This window comes from Dama dama, chromosome 19, assembly GCF_033118175.1.
Source record: "Dama dama isolate Ldn47 chromosome 19, ASM3311817v1, whole genome shotgun sequence".
NCBI classification, from domain to species: domain Eukaryota; kingdom Metazoa; phylum Chordata; class Mammalia; order Artiodactyla; family Cervidae; genus Dama; species Dama dama.
This window is the reverse complement of record NC_083699.1, coordinates 20,772,563-20,791,160: the sequence shown is the minus strand read 5'-3', so window position 1 is coordinate 20,791,160 and position 18,598 is coordinate 20,772,563. Positions and strand designations below refer to the sequence as shown.

General features: G+C 38.9%; 2 protein-coding genes across 6 annotated transcripts in view; one reads left to right on the top strand and one right to left on the bottom strand.

Moving 5' to 3' along the window:
- The window catches only part of SERPINI1 (serpin family I member 1), a 72,566-nt gene extending 68,067 nt beyond the window's left edge, over positions 1-4,499 (bottom strand). The window contains exon 1 of one of the 3 annotated variants that reach the window (XM_061168266.1): positions 4,279-4,499. The gene's annotated coding sequence lies outside the window, so the exon portion shown is untranslated. The remainder of the gene's footprint in view (positions 1-4,278) is intronic. The other 2 variants (XM_061168265.1, XM_061168264.1) reach the window with 2 other exon arrangements.
- Positions 4,500-5,124: 625 nt separating this feature from the next.
- PDCD10 (programmed cell death 10) overlaps positions 5,125-18,598 on the top strand; it is a 43,452-nt gene continuing 29,978 nt past the window's right edge. Inside the window, exon 1 of one of the 3 annotated variants that reach the window (XM_061168268.1) lies at positions 5,125-5,276. The gene's annotated coding sequence lies outside the window, so the exon portion shown is untranslated. Of the gene's footprint in view, positions 5,277-5,663; positions 5,840-18,598 lie in introns of those variants that run through there. The other 2 variants (XM_061168269.1, XM_061168270.1) reach the window with 2 other exon arrangements.

Sequence of the window (18,598 nt, the reverse complement as noted above, 5' to 3'; positions counted from 1 at the left end):
GCTTCATTATAAGTTGTTAAAATATAATGACTGTTACTGTTAAACTATATATAAGGCTCTCAAAGTAAATACCAAGGGAAATGAAACTCAGTCTTAATTCTGAAGATAGTATGCATCTGGTGAGGAAGACAGGAACTCAGCTAATTCTATACAAGACACTTTTCTGAGCTAAAGAGTAATGCCATCAAAACATGAAGATTAATCAATTCTAAGTCAAACTCTATCTATCAGTATGCTAATAAAGGCATATTAAAAAGCAAACAAAAGACAAGTTAAATATCTGCTATTATTAAATTCACTGCTAAAGAACTATTTACAATTAAATTCTCCAGGTCTTATAATAATAAAAGGAAAATCACATTTGAATTCTTAATTCTCACACTAATCAGATTGTTTCTGGAAGGTCCAGTACAAAAACAATAAATGCCCAATTCCACATGTGCTTAAACACAATCAATCTGACTTTTTTCAAAAAGAATGATTAGGAAAAATGGAGGAGTAAATTCAATTTTCATAGAATGAAATATGATTTTAATAGATAAGCTTCAACAAAGCTATATCTTATTGAGGTGTGTGGTGGTAAGCCACAGGCTCCTCTGGTTGTAGAAGGCAGATCTTAAGTATGACTAGCAGAAGAGCCCTTTCCCTTACCTGTAATTCCTTGTCTCTGGGATGAATTTAGAAATGGGGGCACACGAAGTTGTAAGTAAATCTTTGCAGCCCAAACAGTCGGAATCAAATTGGGCTCAAGTAACACTTTTGTGAAGACTAAACAGCACAAAGACATTCTCAGAAGGCCTAATGGAGAGTAATTATTCTGTGAGGGCAACTGACTTCTTCATCAAAGTGCAAGATGTCTCAACACATACATTAAAGAAGTCCTGGTCCCAAGTTCTTGAAATAGTAAGTAGTTATAGGGCAACTTCTTTCTGCTGGGCGTGATGTTGGTGCTAAGAGCAAAAGATAGGAAAGGAGCATAGAGTCTCCAGGAGCTAATACTTGTTACTTAAAACACAGTTAACCAAACTTCAAGGACTAAATGCTGACATTAAACATAAGACTGAAAATAAAACATAAACAAATCTTTTTCCTCTGTACGACAATCTTGATCCTCAAAGCAGTGTTTAACTTTAGAAGATGGCTTTTTTAAAGGTGGCAGGGGCAGGAAGCGAGGGGTATCTTGCTTTAGTGTCCAGTTCACGTACTTCTGTTATTAAGGGGGAAAACATCAGTTTTTACTTTTTAATATTATATCCAAATAATACTAATTTTCATGTATAAGTATATACCTGCAGTAGTCTTTCCACTTTGCTTCAATAACCCATGATTATTCAAAATGTAATGAATTCATGTCTATTTGGCTTCAGTTAAAATGATAATGTAGGAAAGTACTGTGTCCCACAATGGGTATAGGCCTCTAGAAATTAATAACTGGGGGTAAAAAAAAAGGTCATGAAATCACTTACAGGCATTCAACCAAAAAAAGAGATCAAATCTCTTTTTTCTCTTGCTAAGGGTATGTGTCTCATACAGTTTTCCTCATATCTATCCCCCCTTGTCCTCTATGCCACCTATCTATCCCTGTCCCACATCAAAACCATTTGATCTTGAACCTTTAAATCTTATTCTTCTGTGCTGCATGCAACAGTGAATCCTCCTGTTAGAGAGAAATCCATGCTACTCAATTATTTTTACTCAATAGGCTTAGAGTTAGAATGTTACATAAAAAAAAAAGTCCAATATACAATGTAATTTGAAATTAACCAGGTCTTTCAACTAAAGGACACTAATCCCATGAGCATCTTCCACTTGAGAGACATTCTGCATTCTGCTGATTTTTTTCATTTCTCATCCTATACATACTCTGATAGCCATACGCAAATAGTAAAAATAAAGAGCAGAATAATGTGCTTTTAAACCAAGTAATGCTTCACAGAAAACTATAAACTGTCATACGAGGAACTTCTCACCAGTAACATTTAAGAATTCTGAGATTTAATGGGAATACCAATTTAAAATGTGTCAAGAGTTCAAGGTAACAAATACTCAAGTGCCACATACTGCCAATGATTTTCTTCCTTATAAAAACATGGTTTTCTTATTCTCAAATGATAGAGAAACCCAATCTCTTGCATTGACACAATAAAAAAGATCCATATCTTGGGAAAAGGTGAAAAATTCTGTTCTTTAATACCAAAGACTCATTCATTCATAATGAGAATTCCTTTTTGATGCTTCAAAGCATCAAGACATATAAATAGTTGGGATTCAAAGTACATCTGAATTTCAACTGTTTTGGTATGTATTTTCTATCTTATTTACTTGATTACTAACTGACTTCCAACCAAACCCTGTCAAAAACATCTTTTGATAAAGACCCTGAAAGAACTTCAGTGCCAGTATTATTCTTAATTATTATTATTACATGGTAGAAAACCCAGTAGACAGCAAGTATTCAGTTTCACAAAATGAATCAGTAGCAGAGCCTGAGACAGAAACTGAGACTCTGATTCAGGATGATCTACTTAATCAGAAATAATAAGGGCAAACACAATCTTTTCCAAGCCTAACTACACCCTAGTACCCATTTTTCCACCTAAAATCTTTTTCAGAGGTCATATCAGCTATATGTAGATTCACAGACTCTCTGGTGATGTAGCAAAGATAAAATACGTTCTTAAGCATGGTTGCGAAGTTTAGTGGCTACTGTTGCCTTTTCTTCCTTCTAAGCTCTTTGTTGCTTCTAATACTTACTTGTTCTACTTGAGTACAATCTAAAAAGACACTGTTTTTCTAAGATGTGTCCCCTATATATTTCTCTAATGTGTGAGAGTATGGGAGGGGCTTTCAGAGTATATACATTGATAAGTCACTGAGGCTCATCAGTGGTAGCACTCAGTAGGATTGAACTTTAAGCTATGAATTCTTTCCAGACATTTCTTTTCAGAAAAGAATTCTGTGTGTGTTACAGAAATAAAATCCAAAAATCATGAGTGAATCAGCAAACCATGGAAACAAAAAAATAGAACGCAATTACTCCATTTTACTGACCCTAGTTAAAAAAAAAAAAACACAAACAAACCCAAATTAAAGTATTCAGGCAGACTCTGAAATATACAACTGTCACAAAGAAAGCATTTCAGGGCAAAATGTGCTGCAATATGCTACTATGATTAAAAGCTATGTAATCTGGGGGAACCTCTTTAACAAAAAGAAAAAGAAAATGAACTGGGCAAATAGCTTTTTACCACCTTAAAAAAAAAAAAAAAAAAGGCTGTAATTCTGTCATAGTTACACAGAATGGTAACTGGTAGATGGGATTTTCATCTTTATTTAGAATTAAAAACACATTTCCATTTACAGGTATTTAATTATAATCAAACCACACATGGTTTATTCTCCTACTGAGAATAAACTATTATTTTATGATACCATTACGGTGTGTTAAGTCTGAACCCATCATAATGCATAGTAAGGGAAAACACTTAGCACATGATCTCTAAACAGGAAAGATCCTTGCACAGCTCTTCTGGTACTTTTGTTTTTTAAAATGTACAAATCCTACTAGACACAAATGAGAGAATAAGGTGCAGCCGTGAAGTACAACATACGTTCCCACTGTAGGCTGAGTCCTGGTCTTTGTTCCGATATTCTAGAGCCACTGGCAGGGAAAGCTAAGTATCCCTCTATTATAAAAAGCATTTTTACATGACTGCTGGCAGAAGTTATACTTCTGATAGGTTCAGTCATCTTGATTATTCCTGACTGCATTTGCTTATTTAACAGAGATCTCGCAATTCTAGAAACCTGCAGTATAACCACCGAAAACGGGTCCGTAGCAGGACAATCTGATAAAAACAACATAAAGGGTATACATAGTGAGGAAGACTGCAAAGTTATTTGACCGGCGAAACAGTTCCGAAGTAATTCTCTATCAATGACAAAATTTTCTGTATTTTACCAGCTACGCACCTACCCAAATATCATCCACCTTGTCCTCAATTAGCAGGGTTTCCTCAATTTAAAATCTCCCAGAACAGTTTAATGGTACAACTCCAATCAAAAACTAACCACGCCCTTAATGCCCTGAGTCAAGCCACCTTTTGCTGCCTTATCCCCCCTTAAACTCCAAAAACGTACATCTTTCACCTAAAAGGGTTTGCACCAGTTCGCTAACCTTAGTCAGAGACTCTTTTTAGCTGTGCCTTGATAAAATTCCTATTGGAAGACGCTTTCTCCTGGGCAGAGCAGATGCCCAGGAGAGGCACCCACGCTTACCTCCCACACACCTGCAACCCCTGGCGGGATGCTGGACCTGAGGCTTCCAAGGACTGCGCTCCGCTCCCGTTCCTGCTCTCTCCCGGGAAACTACAGTCCAGGCTGCGCCTTCGGCTGCTACAGGGACCCAAGCTCCGCCTCCCCCTCCTCTAGTTGGCGAATTCAGCAGCTGTTGCTCCTCCCCCTGCTGTTCCGGCTGCTGTCCTGGCTGGAGGCAGCGGGAAGCTGCTGCCCGGGTACCTACGCGTTCCCTCACACTCCTGCAGCTTCTCTGTCGCTTCCCCTCTCTGGTGACCCCCTCTTCCCTCACGCAGTAGCCTGACACTTGGAGCAGCTCCCCGCCCCATCAGGGCACATCCGCGAGTAGCCTAGCCTCAAGCTATCCCTGCCTGACCCGCAGGTCTGAACACTCGGTGCCCGGCCGCTTTCGGGGAAACTGATTCTTCGGCCAGAGCGCATCCCCACATCTCGCTCTCCCTCCACCCTGGCGATTCCCCAGCGACTTCCCCGCCGCCCGCGAGGGTCAGCCGCCCCACGTTAGCCACTTGAAGCTCTTCCCCCGCCCCCGTTCCCTCCTCGCCTCCGCTAGCCCGCCCCCACAATGGGTGAGCCGCCTGCCGGGCCGACCCTGCATCCTGATTGGCGCAGGTGAGAGCTGACCCCTCCCTTCCTCTTCTTTCCTTGCGCTCTCTCTCTTCTTCTCACCTCCTCCCGCAAAGGCAGGGACTCTCCCCCTATTGGCTAAAAGTGTCCCCACCCATCGTCTTCAGTTGCACCGCATAGCCTGACGGGAATTGTAGTCCTGGGTCTGCAGGAATTGCCGACGATGCTGGCGACCAGGACTACGAATCCCCATAGGCCCCTGCGCGACTCCGGCTGGGCAGGATTCCGGACAACGCCTGGTTCCTCTCGGGTCCTTCCGGCGTCGCCGGAGTGAATTGATCCGGAGTTGAAGAGGGCTTCAAAGGTGGGAAGTGAAGTCAGTACCTCAGTAACCGGTAAGGTGTGGCTGTTCTGTCCCAGTCCCCGTAGTCCCGCGTGGAGCTGAAGAGGTCTGGGGTCACATAGGGGCCGTGGCTAAGGCACTAGGGCTTGGTTCTGGCAGGCGGAGCGGACGGGGCTGGGAACGGGGCCCTATGGGCGTAAGTGAGGTTACCCTACGCGAGTGGCGTAAAGCGGGTTTGTAAATGCCGCCTGCCCTGCTCGGGCCTGAACGCCTTCAGGAAGTCTCCTGTAGGTGGGGGCGGGAGGGGAAGGGCGAGGTTGGCCTCTGCTGCCCCCGGAGTAGGAAGAGGGCGGATGTGCCTGGGGTGGGGTCCTCTGAAGGTGTGGCTTGGGGCGGGGAGATGAGACTGCTGTTTTCCCCCAGCTTTAGAAGTAGGATAGGGAAGGAGTGGAGGAAGGAAGGGGCACTTGGAGTCGACTCTTGAGGTGACTCGGGCTATGCCCTTTGAGAGAAGAGAACTGTAGAAGGAACAGTCAAAATGTTGACAGAGATCTACGGATTCAGTTCCAGTTTCATGATGTGGTCCCTCTAAGGAGGTAATTTTGCCCTGAATAGGCAAGTGTAACTTTATAAAGATGTAATTCCTAATATGTATTTACACCTTTGCTGTTTCAAGTTTTCCTAGTGGGATGCTAATGAGGAAACTGAGGGGGTAAATGATGTGCACAAGGTCACACACGTAGGGACAGATCTTCTGACTCTAATCCGTTTGTAATCCAGCTTCTAAATCTGAGAGCTGCCGCACCAGAAAGAAAGAGTGGGGAGGTTGGTTGTGTTTTTGGAAGAGGAAGTTGCAAAGTAATGCATTTTAGGTATTTCTAAGAAGCTATCTGTGAATTCCTCAATAAAAGAAGCACTCACTCTAATCTGTTATTGGAAAAATAAGAAGCAATTACAACTTAGCTATTTTTTCCTTATATTAGAGGTATATTAAGTGATGAATGGTGCTACCGTTTTAAGGGGTAGTTAATGGGACAGGAGATATGGCTCGTCTTTACTCGTGAAAGATACTCCTTTCCCTTTCTACTTTAGGACTGTATTATTATTATTCTCAACTGAGAACAATGGTATTGGGATTCTTCCACGAAACTTATTTTACACTTTTTCAAATAATACAGCAGCAAGAGACAGTTTAGGGTGTTCATTACTAGAAAAGAAGATACGCTGCATTTTTTGGAGGTAACATGACATTTTTGTTTTTGTTTTTACTTCCTCTCATTTTCTTTTCGTATGTGTGTCTGTAAATAATAACCTCAAGCTTTTGTACATTTTATTTTTCTTACCATCTATGAGTTTTAACTCATCCTTGTTTTATGTTAAAGAATGGAAAAATAGTACATTTATGTTTTGTATTGAGCAGAAAGTAGTGTGCTTGTTCCAGTCTTATCCATTGTTGTGACCAACTATAATTAGTGCATAAATATTAGACAGTTCTTTAGTAGACTTTTAGTAGTACATTCATTGACATTTGTTCCTGATAAGTTTATATATAAGAATCAGGTATCTGTTGATCGCAGGTAATCTGTCATGGCTTACTGTTGTATGCATTGACCATTGAAATATGGCACGTTTGAATGTACTCTGCAGTTATTAAAATTACCCACAATATGTCTAACTTTTGAATGCAAAAACACTTCCTAGGATCAGGAGTACTATTACATTCCTTTTAAAATAAAAATGACTTGTAAAATAAAAGAGAGGTGGAATACTATAGAATAAAGTAAAATCAAGAATAGTTAGCACCATGAGTAAGAAATGTACTGCACAAGGAAGGAAGACCTAACTAAGCAAGTGGAAATTATGTGGAGATAACTGACTCAGTGCTGTGTTAGACGGGTGCGGTAGTTTAAGTAAACCATAAACTGATCATGAGTCAGTGATAGTAAAGAAAGAATGTTAATATATTTTCTATATGGCCACATACAGGCATTTGGTTTGCTGGAGGAAGTGAGAAATGAGTTCTAATTTTTGGCATGCATTTGGGAGGTTGTGGAATGAACTTCTGAACCAAAAGTCAGCAAAATTTGGGAATTAGTAAAATTAATATAACACACTTGTCTAGTGCATGCTAATTTTTGTCCTTGGTTAGATTCTACCACTAACTTTTCTTCATCTCTGAGCGTCATCGTAGTTTTGGCATTTTGTCTGGTCAGTAACAGAATGGTAGGATAATTTTTTTTTGTATTTATCATCTTTCAGTCACATGCTGGAGTACTGTGGTGGTTTACAAAGAGAATAAAGAAAGAAGTTCAGATTGGTTTTAAGTGCAAGATTCTGTAACTAGTAACTGGTGGGATCAAGGCATAATCCAGGTCTTTTTAACTATAGATCTTTTTAATACTTTGAGATAAAGACTCAGTTTCCTTGTTTATTTTTACATGAGAGAAAGACTTAAAATGCCCTAAATATTCAGATACTTTTACCCTGTTACTCTGTTCAGTGCTAACAGTTTCTCTTTTGTTTCCTGTGTAGCTCTCCAGCCTTATCCCCAGCCTGTCTTGCTTACTGTGCCTTTCAGTTACCACCTGCATAAGCTCTTTCCTGACTTGGGGGCATTTATACCTGTTTCCTCCTCCTGCCTGGCCTGCTTCACCTCCCCTTCCCAAGTCTGGCTCTTTTCCACCCCATGGACTGTAGCCCACCAGGCTCCTCTGTCCATGGAGTTCTCCAGGCAAGAATACTGGAATGGGTAGCCATTCCCTTCTCCAGGGGATCTTCCCGTCCTAGGGATTGAACCCGGGTCTCCTGCTTGCCTTGCAGGCAGATTCTACTGTCTGAGCTACTAGGGAAGCCCCAGGTCTGGCCAACTCCTGGTTAACTTTTCAAGTCTCAGTTTAGGTGTCATTTCTCAGGGGAATGTTCCCTGACCTTTGACTCCTCCTTCCCCAAACTGTGTTCCTACTATATATTCACCAAACTCTGTACTTCTTTGTAGCATCATCACAATAGGAACTTAATTATTTCTGTGTTTATTTGATAAGTGTCTGTCTCCCTCACTAGACAGTAAGCTTCCTGAGCAGGGCTCTTATCTGTCATGTGCCTTACCTCATTACTTATACAGTGCCCGGCAGAAAGTTAAGTAGTAAGTGATTATTTGCTGAATGTATGAATAAATGTAAGTCCTTTCATGCACAGTGCGTCCAGCACTCTGCAAGGGGCAGAAATACAAAAATGAATAAAGGAGATTTGTTTCCTACCTTTGGATAAAAAGAGGTTATTGACAGAAGTTGGATACAAATTGTAGAAAGATGTTTGTTCTTTCTTGGAGGTCTGTAAAATCAGGGTAGTTTTCTGTGTGGAAATGGCAAAGGAATCATTTTCTATTACAGCAAAATTTCTGTATAACAGTGTTGTGGAGACCTTATCACTATCCTGCTCTTGCAAGCAACATTCATTATAATAAAATACAGATATGCAAGAAACTAACTTTCTGTGAATTGTATTCTTCCTTGTTAGCTTGTCTGTCCTCAACAAAATTCATGATTTTCCCTTTTCCTTGTTGTTTTGTTTTTTAACACAGTAATCTTCCTTTGAATTTTACCTTTAATATAACTTGCCTTAGACAAGGTGACTATAAAACTGAGTGGTGTTTATTTCAAAGGAGCTTATAGTTTGAGCTTCATGAAAATTGTCACATTTCAGTGGGTTTTAAGGTAATATCTTATTTGCTTTAAACCTTGGTACTTAACGAGAGTAAAACTGTTATTTTCAAAACATGAAGACTAAATTCAGAAATAAATTGTGTTAGGTTTTGGTTCTGAAAACAAATTCTTTGATCCTTCAGAGTACTATAATAATGGTATAGAATAAATTCAGCAGCTCAGAGTTGCTGTAGCCTTGCATGCCTTCATGAATTTACCAACTCACTCTCCCACAAAATATTGTCAAAAAGTGCTTGCTCATATTTGGTCCAGTTTTTTGTTATTAATACAAGTCTCTGATAAATCCTAAACTTAGATTTTTAAGTAAGTCCCTATGTTACTTGAATCAAGGATAATAAAATTCATATTGACCTAGCATACCAGTATGTGAAGGATAAAACTGAGGTACTGCTTCTTATATCTTGTTCAATGATTAAGGTTGTTATGATTGGTAACATCATAACATTTTAAGCTAATTCCATGATAAACAATTTTTTCTCCACAATATAAACTGCAGAAGTGATTTAGAAGTTAAATAGTGTGATAGACGGTGTTTATTGCTGCATTTGAAATGTTACAGAAAGTTGCAGTCTTATTAGAGATTTATATTTTAGCAGTACAAGCATGCGCGCACACACGATGTAAAAAGTGTAAGCACCTTTATTGTAGCAGTTAGAAATAATTTATTGGCAGAAAGGTAAACTCTGTAGTTTGGTGGTCCATTTTTGTTTGTATGTAGAATTTAGTTTTCTCATTTTAGCTACACAATTAATTGCATCTTGGATACAATGTAATATTATAATCATATTTTTCAAGGTCATGCTTATGTTTTTTGGTGTGCATAATCTTTTTTTTTTAACCACTTAAAAAGTCTTCAAACTCAGTGTCACTCTACAGTTGTCTAGAATCAGGTGTTGCTATTTAAAAAAAAAAGATTTTTCTTTTTCATCAGCTGGCTTATGAATTATTGGGTAACAGTAGTGGAACATATTAAGTAGTAGTCATTACTGTTTACTCAGGCCAGTTCTTTGGAAATAAGTTTACCAGAAAAAGGTAGATTGTATAATAATGATACTATGATTTATTCATTTATCATATATTTGTTAAATATATATTATGTGTAAAATTGCATTAAATCTTTGTACCAACCCTGTGATGTAGAGGCACTGTTATCCCCAATTTAAGAAAACTAAAGTATAGGGAGGTTAAGTAACTTTCGCAAGGTTACACAACCACTTATTGCTTGGAATTAGGATTTAAATCCATGCTGGTCAAGTTAAGGCACTACATTTTTAATCATGGCAGTAAAAATGATGTTAGTTTTTGAGCATCGATGGAGGGCTCAACTTAGACTAGAGTTCCAGTTACAAAAAGTTGTGTCTTAGATACTAAAGTCAAGGTGGCAGGCAAAAATTACCTATCTTAAAATTTACTCTAAAAGGAACACTTTGAAAGTTACCACATTGGAAACTGACATAGCATTAATAAACATCATTTTTCCTATTGCATTGGGATAGAATTACTTTTCCTTTGAGTGCTGGGTCAAGTATTTAACTTGCTATTCAGAGATCTTTCTGGAAAGGAAATATGTACATTATACTACAAGAATCACAGTGTGATGAGCCTCTCATTTGGGGGACAGCTGTGGCCCTCAGTCCAGTAGTGGGTAGCAGATCCATGACTTTATCGCTTTCATTCAGGGGCTTATATTTGTGGAATGGAATTACAATCACCCAGTATTTCAATAGTTATTTTTCTTTTTGTTTTCTTCAAAAATGAAAAATGTTAAACGTGCCTGTTGAATTTGCGTAGGACAAGTATATGTATAGTGTGACACAGGTGTGCTCCCTGGAATTATGTGAAGTGGCAGCTTGACATGTGTTTCTTTATCATCTCTCTTCCCTACAAGACTGCACACCCTCAAGGGCATCGACTGTATCTAGCTTTTCATCATCGCATCTCCAACACTGCTGCTGATTTAGACTGACTGTGCGGAGTACCAAGCTAGGTACTAGGAAATAGAGAAAGGAATAAAACTTCTCTACATGTTTATAATTTAGTGGATAGTAGGGGGGTGGAAAGACCATTATATGGACATTTGGTCTTTCTGATATATTAAGTCCTTGACCGTGTATCAATTCATTTGATAATTTCGCATCAGAGCCAATAGGAAAGGGGAAAAAATGATAGTTTCTCTGAGTTACCTTCTGGTCCCTGGCACTGAAATACGCCTTTCTGTCTTACTCAGCCATCCTGTCTTCAGGATGAACTGGAAATCTAATGGAGTTTGGAGTCCAGGCAGGACAAAACCCTCAGGTGTTAAACCCTTGCTGCCTTCTTAGACTTCATTATGTTGCTGGAACCAAAGGCCTTTGGGAATGGTAAATGAGTCATACCTAGCCTCCAGAGTGCAACTGCTCCCTATACCAGTTCACATTGTTACAAGGCTGTCTAATTTAATTCCAAAGGATTTCGAATAATGCTGTGGCCTTTTATTCAGGAGTAGACACTTGCAGATGCCTTTATCTGTAATAAAATTGGCATTCTGACAGTATTGTCAAAACTTGAGAGGTTTCTGAGGTCCTCCCTTAATTTTGGTGTTCTTCCATGAAAAATGAATTACAGTTTTATAAGTGAAGGTCATGGGAGGGATTGTATATATGATATAAACAGATACCATTCTGTCTCCTTCATTTCTTCTTGTGACTAAGAGCATTTTTATTTGAGATCACTTGGAGCTAAAGGTGAAGTTAAATGTCATTATCGTGATAGAATCTTGTCCTTATTCTCACTTACTGTTAAACAAATGAGTCAGAGTCCATTTATTAGGTTGGTGCAAAAGTAATTGCAGTTTCATCTGTGAATTGTAAATCATTATAACTCGGCTAAAATACATCTTTATTAATCAAAATAGGAGCCATTACAATCAACACATTTTTGCCAATGAGAAATAAGTTTGTTTATTCCTGTAGTGTAAAATCCATGCTTTGGGATTCGACAAACTCTTGGAAAGCATTTTCTGCATCCTGTTGGTTATGGGAGCATTTTCTCTGCAAAATGTTGGTGAGATGCTTGAAGAAGTGGTAGTCGGTTGATGAGAGGTCAGGTGAACTTGGCGAATGAGGTAAGGCCCAATTCATTCAACTTTTGAAGTGTTAGTTGTGCAGCATGTGGTCAGACGTTGTCCTGGATAAGAATTAGGCCCTGTAGACCAGTGCTGGCTGCAGGCATTGCGGTTTTCAGTGCATCTCATCAGTTTGCTGAGCATACTTACCAGACGTAATGGTTTCACTGGCATTCAGAATGTCATGGTGGATCGGACACCACCAAACAGTAACCAGGACTTCGGTGCAAGTTTGGCTTTGGGGTGTGTTTCGGAGCTTCTTCTCAGTCCAGCACTAAACTTGTCATCACCACCAGTCGTCATATAAAATCCACTTTTTGTCTCACGTAAAAATCCAGTTGAGAAACAGTTTGTTGTTGTTGCATAGAATAAGAGAAGGATATACTTCAAAGCAATCATTTTTTTTGGTTTGCGGTCAGCTCATGAGGCACCCACTTAACTGGCTTTTTCACCTTCCAGTTTGCTTCTAATACCAAACAACTGTAGAATGGTTGAATGTTGAGTTCTTCAGCAACTTCTCCTGCAGTTGTAAGAGGATCAGCGTCAGTGATTGCTCTCAGTTGGTTGTTGTCAGCTTCCGATGGCTGGCCACTGTGCTCCTCCTCTTCAAGGCTCTTAGCTCCTTTGCAGAACTTCGTGAACCACCACTGCACTGTGTGTTTGTTAGCAGTTCCTGGGCCAAATGCGTTGTTGAAGTTGTGAGTTGTCATCGCTGCCTTATGACCCATTTTGAACTCAGATAAGAAAATTGCTCGAATTTGCATTTTGTCTAACATCATTTCCTTAGTCCAGAATAAATATAAAATAAACAGCAAGTAATAAATCATTAGCAAAAAAAAAATAAAGTGAGAAATGCACATTAAAATTATGTATATAGCATAACCACATTTATTAAGAATATATTACAATATCAAACAGCAAATTTAAACAGTGCAAAACTGCAATTACATTTATACCAATCTAATATCTGGGGCTAATAATTTTATCAACATTTAAGGGCCTTGTGGCAGTGTTTTGGTGCAAAGAAATTTGATAAAGAAAATACACATTGCATACTGTAGCGAACCTTGGGCAATAAGGAGTTATTAAGGAAAATATAAGACTATAAGTGATACAGAGCAGGTGAGCCTGACCCGTGTGATGTGTGTGTGTGTTAGTTGCTCAGTCGTGTGTGATTCTTTGTGACTTAGCCCTCCAGGCTCCTCTGTCCATGGAATTCTCCATGCAAGAATACTGGAGTGGGTAGCCGTTCCCTTCTCCAGGGTATCTTCCCAACCCAGGGACAGAACCCAGTACTATCACATTGCAGGCAGATACTTTACCATCTGATCCACCAGGGAGCCCATGAGAGCTTAAGTTGAATTTCTAAGGGGTTTTAAAGGAGGGCTTTAGAGTTGTATTAGAGAAACTAAAACTCACAAATACCAATGATAAAGAGAATACAGAGATGTACCTCAAACACTAAATTAGGCAATTAGGCATTATTTAATTCATGAACCACTAGATTAAGAACTTTGTGGGCAAAAGATGAACACATTCAAGGGAACAAATTTGTTTCTTGCCTTCCAACAAATGTTTTCATTTAAATTTTGTTCAGACCAGAATTGAACGAAACTTTAGGCATTCGAATGGGGGGAAAACAGAGTATTGTCACTGCCAAAGAGATGTGTCTTTTCCCCTGAACTTGTGCATATGCAGAAATATCTTAGAAGCTCAAATAGCAGTTGTTGCTATTTTTGTTGTTCCCCTTTTCCATCAGAGGTAGCAAGCCTTTTGATTCTATTCTCTTTTGGTTTTCCTGTATAGATTGTCCCCTCTTACGGATTTTTTGGGAAGCTCTTTGACCACATCTTGATTTCATTCTTCTACAAAGCCTGCTTCTGGGCCACAACTTTCTTTATTAAATTGATCTACGTACATTAAGAGAATAAGTTTAACAAAGACTTAGCAAATAATTTTAAAATGCATTTGATGGTCACATGTTTTAAGAATTCCTAAACTGTGTAATTTGCTTTCGATGACACCTGTAACTTTTTTGGGGTGGCCCGGGTAATTTATATATGCCTTCATTTTGGCAAGTGGGGAAGAAAAGGTTTTAAAAGGCTATTTTATGTGTCCTTTTTGACATTGTGGTAATCAGTATTGGCCCATCCTTGTACTGTGCAGGGGCAGGACGAGAGTGAGGCAAGCAAAGAGTTTAGTGTACAAAATTCAGGAGGCACTCGCTCTCTGTCCTAGAAGCAAGAGCTTAATTTTGTGCTCTAGCCATCTGGTTTGCCTCACACTCATTCCAGTCCTGACGCTGTGTCAGATTCTTAGAATCTTGGATGAAATATCAGTAACTAATAATATGCATGTTTATTGTATGTCAGATACTGCAATAAGTACATGCATTTTGTACTCTTAATAACGCTGTGATGTGAGTACCTCAGTCAGTATTGCCAGTAAATTTCTCATTGAGTTTAAAAAGAGATTAAGTGATATCACCCATTCAAACTTAAACCTGTTTCAAATCTGAGCACTTACCTTCTACTCTGTGCTATCCATCCATATGTAGAAAATGTTAGTTACTTGTCCGTTTATGATTTCTGTATTTAGAAACTACTCCCCCCAAATATTCTTACACTGACATGATGAAGTTAGCTTTCTTTTTTTGATGCAGTTAACTTTTAAAGTACCTGAGTCAGAGGTCTTGGTATCAAAAAATGGAAGATCCACAGACTTGTGCTGCTGTATACCCTAGGGCGACCTTGAATCAGAGCCACGTTCCCATTGGCGTTCGCCTCTAAACATTCTGCGTGGAGTCTGGGGGTCTTGACTCTCAGCTGAGTGATCCGTGGAGGACGCAGAGAGCAGGGCAGGTGATCCTAGAAGTAGATCACTTGGGCAGATAGAAGACATGGCAGGCAGTTTGGACATGGCAGACGTGTCCCATACAATAGGTTATAGTAAGTCTATAGAATATATACTTACAATAAGTCACTGTTTAGTTTCTTAATGTGAATTTCTGGAGACTTTTATTTCTAAATTGTGAGGTTTGGAGATTGGACTTGATAGTATAGAGGAATATGTGCTAATGGCTGTTTTCGCTTTAAAATTTTATAGTCTTAATGTTTAGGTTTCTTAAATGCATGAGTATGTGACAACAGTACAGATAAATTTACTGGTGAGAGATTGAGATCTGAAACTGTCTGAATTGTGGAAAAAATCTCAGCCTGGATAATTTTTGCCAGCCCTTACCTTTACTATTCGGACCACTTACCTTTGTTCATAATGTTTGTGTAGTGATTATGCCTAGAGCAGTGGTTCTCAAATTATGGAGAGAGAGGACTCCTGTGAGTGAAAGGGCTGGTAAATGGTAGTTATTACCCAATACATTTATTGGATGAATGAAAAGTTTATTGAATCCGAGCAAGTCTGGTTCTAGAGTCACTGTGCTTGTTACTCACCACTCTAATGACAGTGCTAATAATGTTAATTAAGTACAGTAGCCCCCTCACACCTTCCCCCTCTGCTATGTCTGTAGGTTTGAAGACTCCTGATGGATGTTGGAAACCTCAGTACCAAGCTCTCTATATTAACTATTATTTTTTTCCTATACATCCATATCTATGATAGTTTAATTTATAAATAGCAAGAGATTGGCAGTCATAATAAAATAGAGCAATTACAATAATTCAGTGTAATAAAGTTATGCAAATGTGGTCAAAATACCTTAGTGTACTGTACTTACCTTCCCGTGAGTGATACTAGGTGATAAAACGTCTGAGTGATAAGACTAAGCAAGGTGAATGACATAGGCATTGTGATTTAGTGTTAGGATACTATTGACCTTCTTTTGTTTTTTTACTATTGACCTGATGATACCTCTGAAGGAGGATCATCAATCCATGATGATGTGTGTAGTGGCATGTTAGGAGCAGAGGATATCTATGATTGGGGGGGTCTCAGACTGGAGGGCGTGAGATTAAATTATGCTGCTCAGAATGGCAAACAGTTAAAAATTTATGAATTGTTTATTTCTGAAATATTCCATTTAATATTTTGGACCTTGGTCGACCTTAGGTAAGTGAAACTGGTTAAAGTAAGGGGTAAACCACTGTGTAATTCAAACAGCCCTATTCCTCTTCACCTTTAGGTGAAGTGTTAAGCCTTTCTTAGAACCTTGAAAAGTCGCCTCAGTCGTGTCTGACTCTTTGCAACCCCATGGACTGTAGCCTGTCAGGCTCCTCTGTCATGGGATTCTCCAGGCAAGAATACTAGAGTAGGTTGCCATTTCCTCCTCTAGAGGATCTTCCTGATCCAAGGATCGAACCCATGTCTCCTGCGTAGCAGGTGGATTCTTTACCAAATTCATTTTGGTCTAAGTAGGATCTCTTGCTTACCCTCTTCCTCTGCTTGCCTTTTTCCTAGCATCTTCTGCTAAACCTTTGTCTCTTGTTTGGAAGTGGCTACAACATTTTGACCTGAGAAGGTCCTGAAAGGTAGGTTGTGATATCAAATACTCACCTTTCCAGCTATGTGACTTGGCCAGACTGATCTATTCCCACCTTGAAATAAATTCAGTTTCTGGGTATGATTTATGATGCTGGGTGCTTGAGAGAAAGCAAAGTGGTGTTAGTTATTTGAAACCCTGAGTCAATCATTCAAGAAAATCTCCTTTATCAGAATTTGTAAATATTTTCTATGATCTCGTGAGTTTTTTTTTTTTTTTTTTTAATTTCTCATGAGATTCCTTTGGAACCCTTGGTAGACACCAGGAATAAAGTTTTACTGTCTTTGATTTTTAAAGTTCCATGGCCTTTAAGATGATACAGTTTTTACCTCCTTTATACTTTCTGATGAGGAAACAAGGCCGGTGATTAAGTGAAACTTCTGTCAAGTCAGGAGGACCAAAAACCCTTGTCTCAGGTGCTGAGTCAAACTTAATTTTACCTATGTCTTGGAGACTGTCCTTAGCAGTTTATTTTTTTTTCCTTTCTTCTGACTCTAGCCACTGTTCTTTCCATACCGGTGATATCCAACCTGTCCTGTTCACAAGAATCATCTGGGTTGGCTGTTGAGAATACAGCTTCCTTAGCCCTTTCTTGGAGATTATGAGTAATCTTGAGAACTTGTGTTTTTAATAAGCTCTGAAGTGATTGTGATGGCTTAGGTTGTCCAGCATTTGGAAACTGCAGCACTCTTCCACTCTTTCTCATAAAGTTTTGTTTTCTGCTGAAAGCTGGGTGACTTTTTGGATCTTGGTTATGTGTAAAGCAAGGTTAACCAATGTTGGAATGCTTTCCACTTTGAGAATTTTGTGAACTATTAAATTATATGCCAGCTGTAGCCTTAATTAAATTAAGACATTAGAATTAATAATCTCTGATTTAGTTTCCTTTGGTTTCCTTTGGCTTTCATGTAATTTCTTTTGGAATTCTGATTTTGTTTGCAGTAGTCTGATGCTTATATTCTGTCAGCTTACTACAGTAGGAAGAGCTTGGGATAGCCAAAGAGATGATAACTGGTAAATGTAACTGGGTCCAGACTTTGTTAGTAGAATTATTTAGATTTGTGTTTGTTTTTGTTTTGCTAGACTTAATATTTGAAAAGTGTTAGCAAGACTGATTCAATTTATAAATTGCCCATCTCTTGTCTCATTAATTTATGTTTTCAGCAAACGTTTATTAAGTTAGGTCTGCTGTGTTCCTGCTAATGCTGACTGGTAATGTCACTATTGGGAAAAAGAAATACACTTATAAATTATAGCATGAACTCATGGATTCTATTTACTGCTGGAATTAATAAACTTTTTTTAGCTAAATACTATGGACAGTTTGGAGAGCCAACGAAAATAAACAAAACTTTCCTCCTTTAGGGAGGGAAGTGAAAGGAATTATAAGAATTTGGGATCATGTAAGGGGGCTAGTATTAGATTTGACTATAGAGAAAAGCAAGACAACCTGCCTACAAATATTTTTCAGTCTAGAATTTCCTTTACTTAGGAAGCTTCTGTTTTTCCCAAGGACTGTATGCATCAATTCCTAGAACTCCCATTTGTTCACACATTTTATTTGAGAGTAAATAGCCTTGGCCCTGTTGTGCCCCAGAGGGGGAAAGTGAGGCTGTTTCAGGGAGTGCTGGTTCTGAGCCTTGAGATACACCCGTGTGGTTCTTTAAATGAACAGACTCCTTTGGTTGGTTGCGTTGTGTGTAGCAGAAACTCTTAAGACTAAATTTGGCATTAAAGTGGCATAGAGTTGCACATTGTTTATCGAACTATTCAAGTGAAGAAGCATGTAGAAGGATTGACAACAGAATTTTAACTTGATGTTAAAATTGGCAGAACAGTTTAATATTTAAAAAGCCTTATTGGAATTGTTGATTTTTATTCACGTATCAACACTAATGAAACTGTTTGGCCCAGCTTGTGATTGTCTGTTCTGAAAAGTTCAGATATAAATTGGTTCTTTGGAACATTTTCCCATGGGAACAATGTTTTGAAAGAGTGGTTAAGTGTTGAGTAACCAGCCACTTGTGTAGCCCATAATGTTGCTATAATACTGT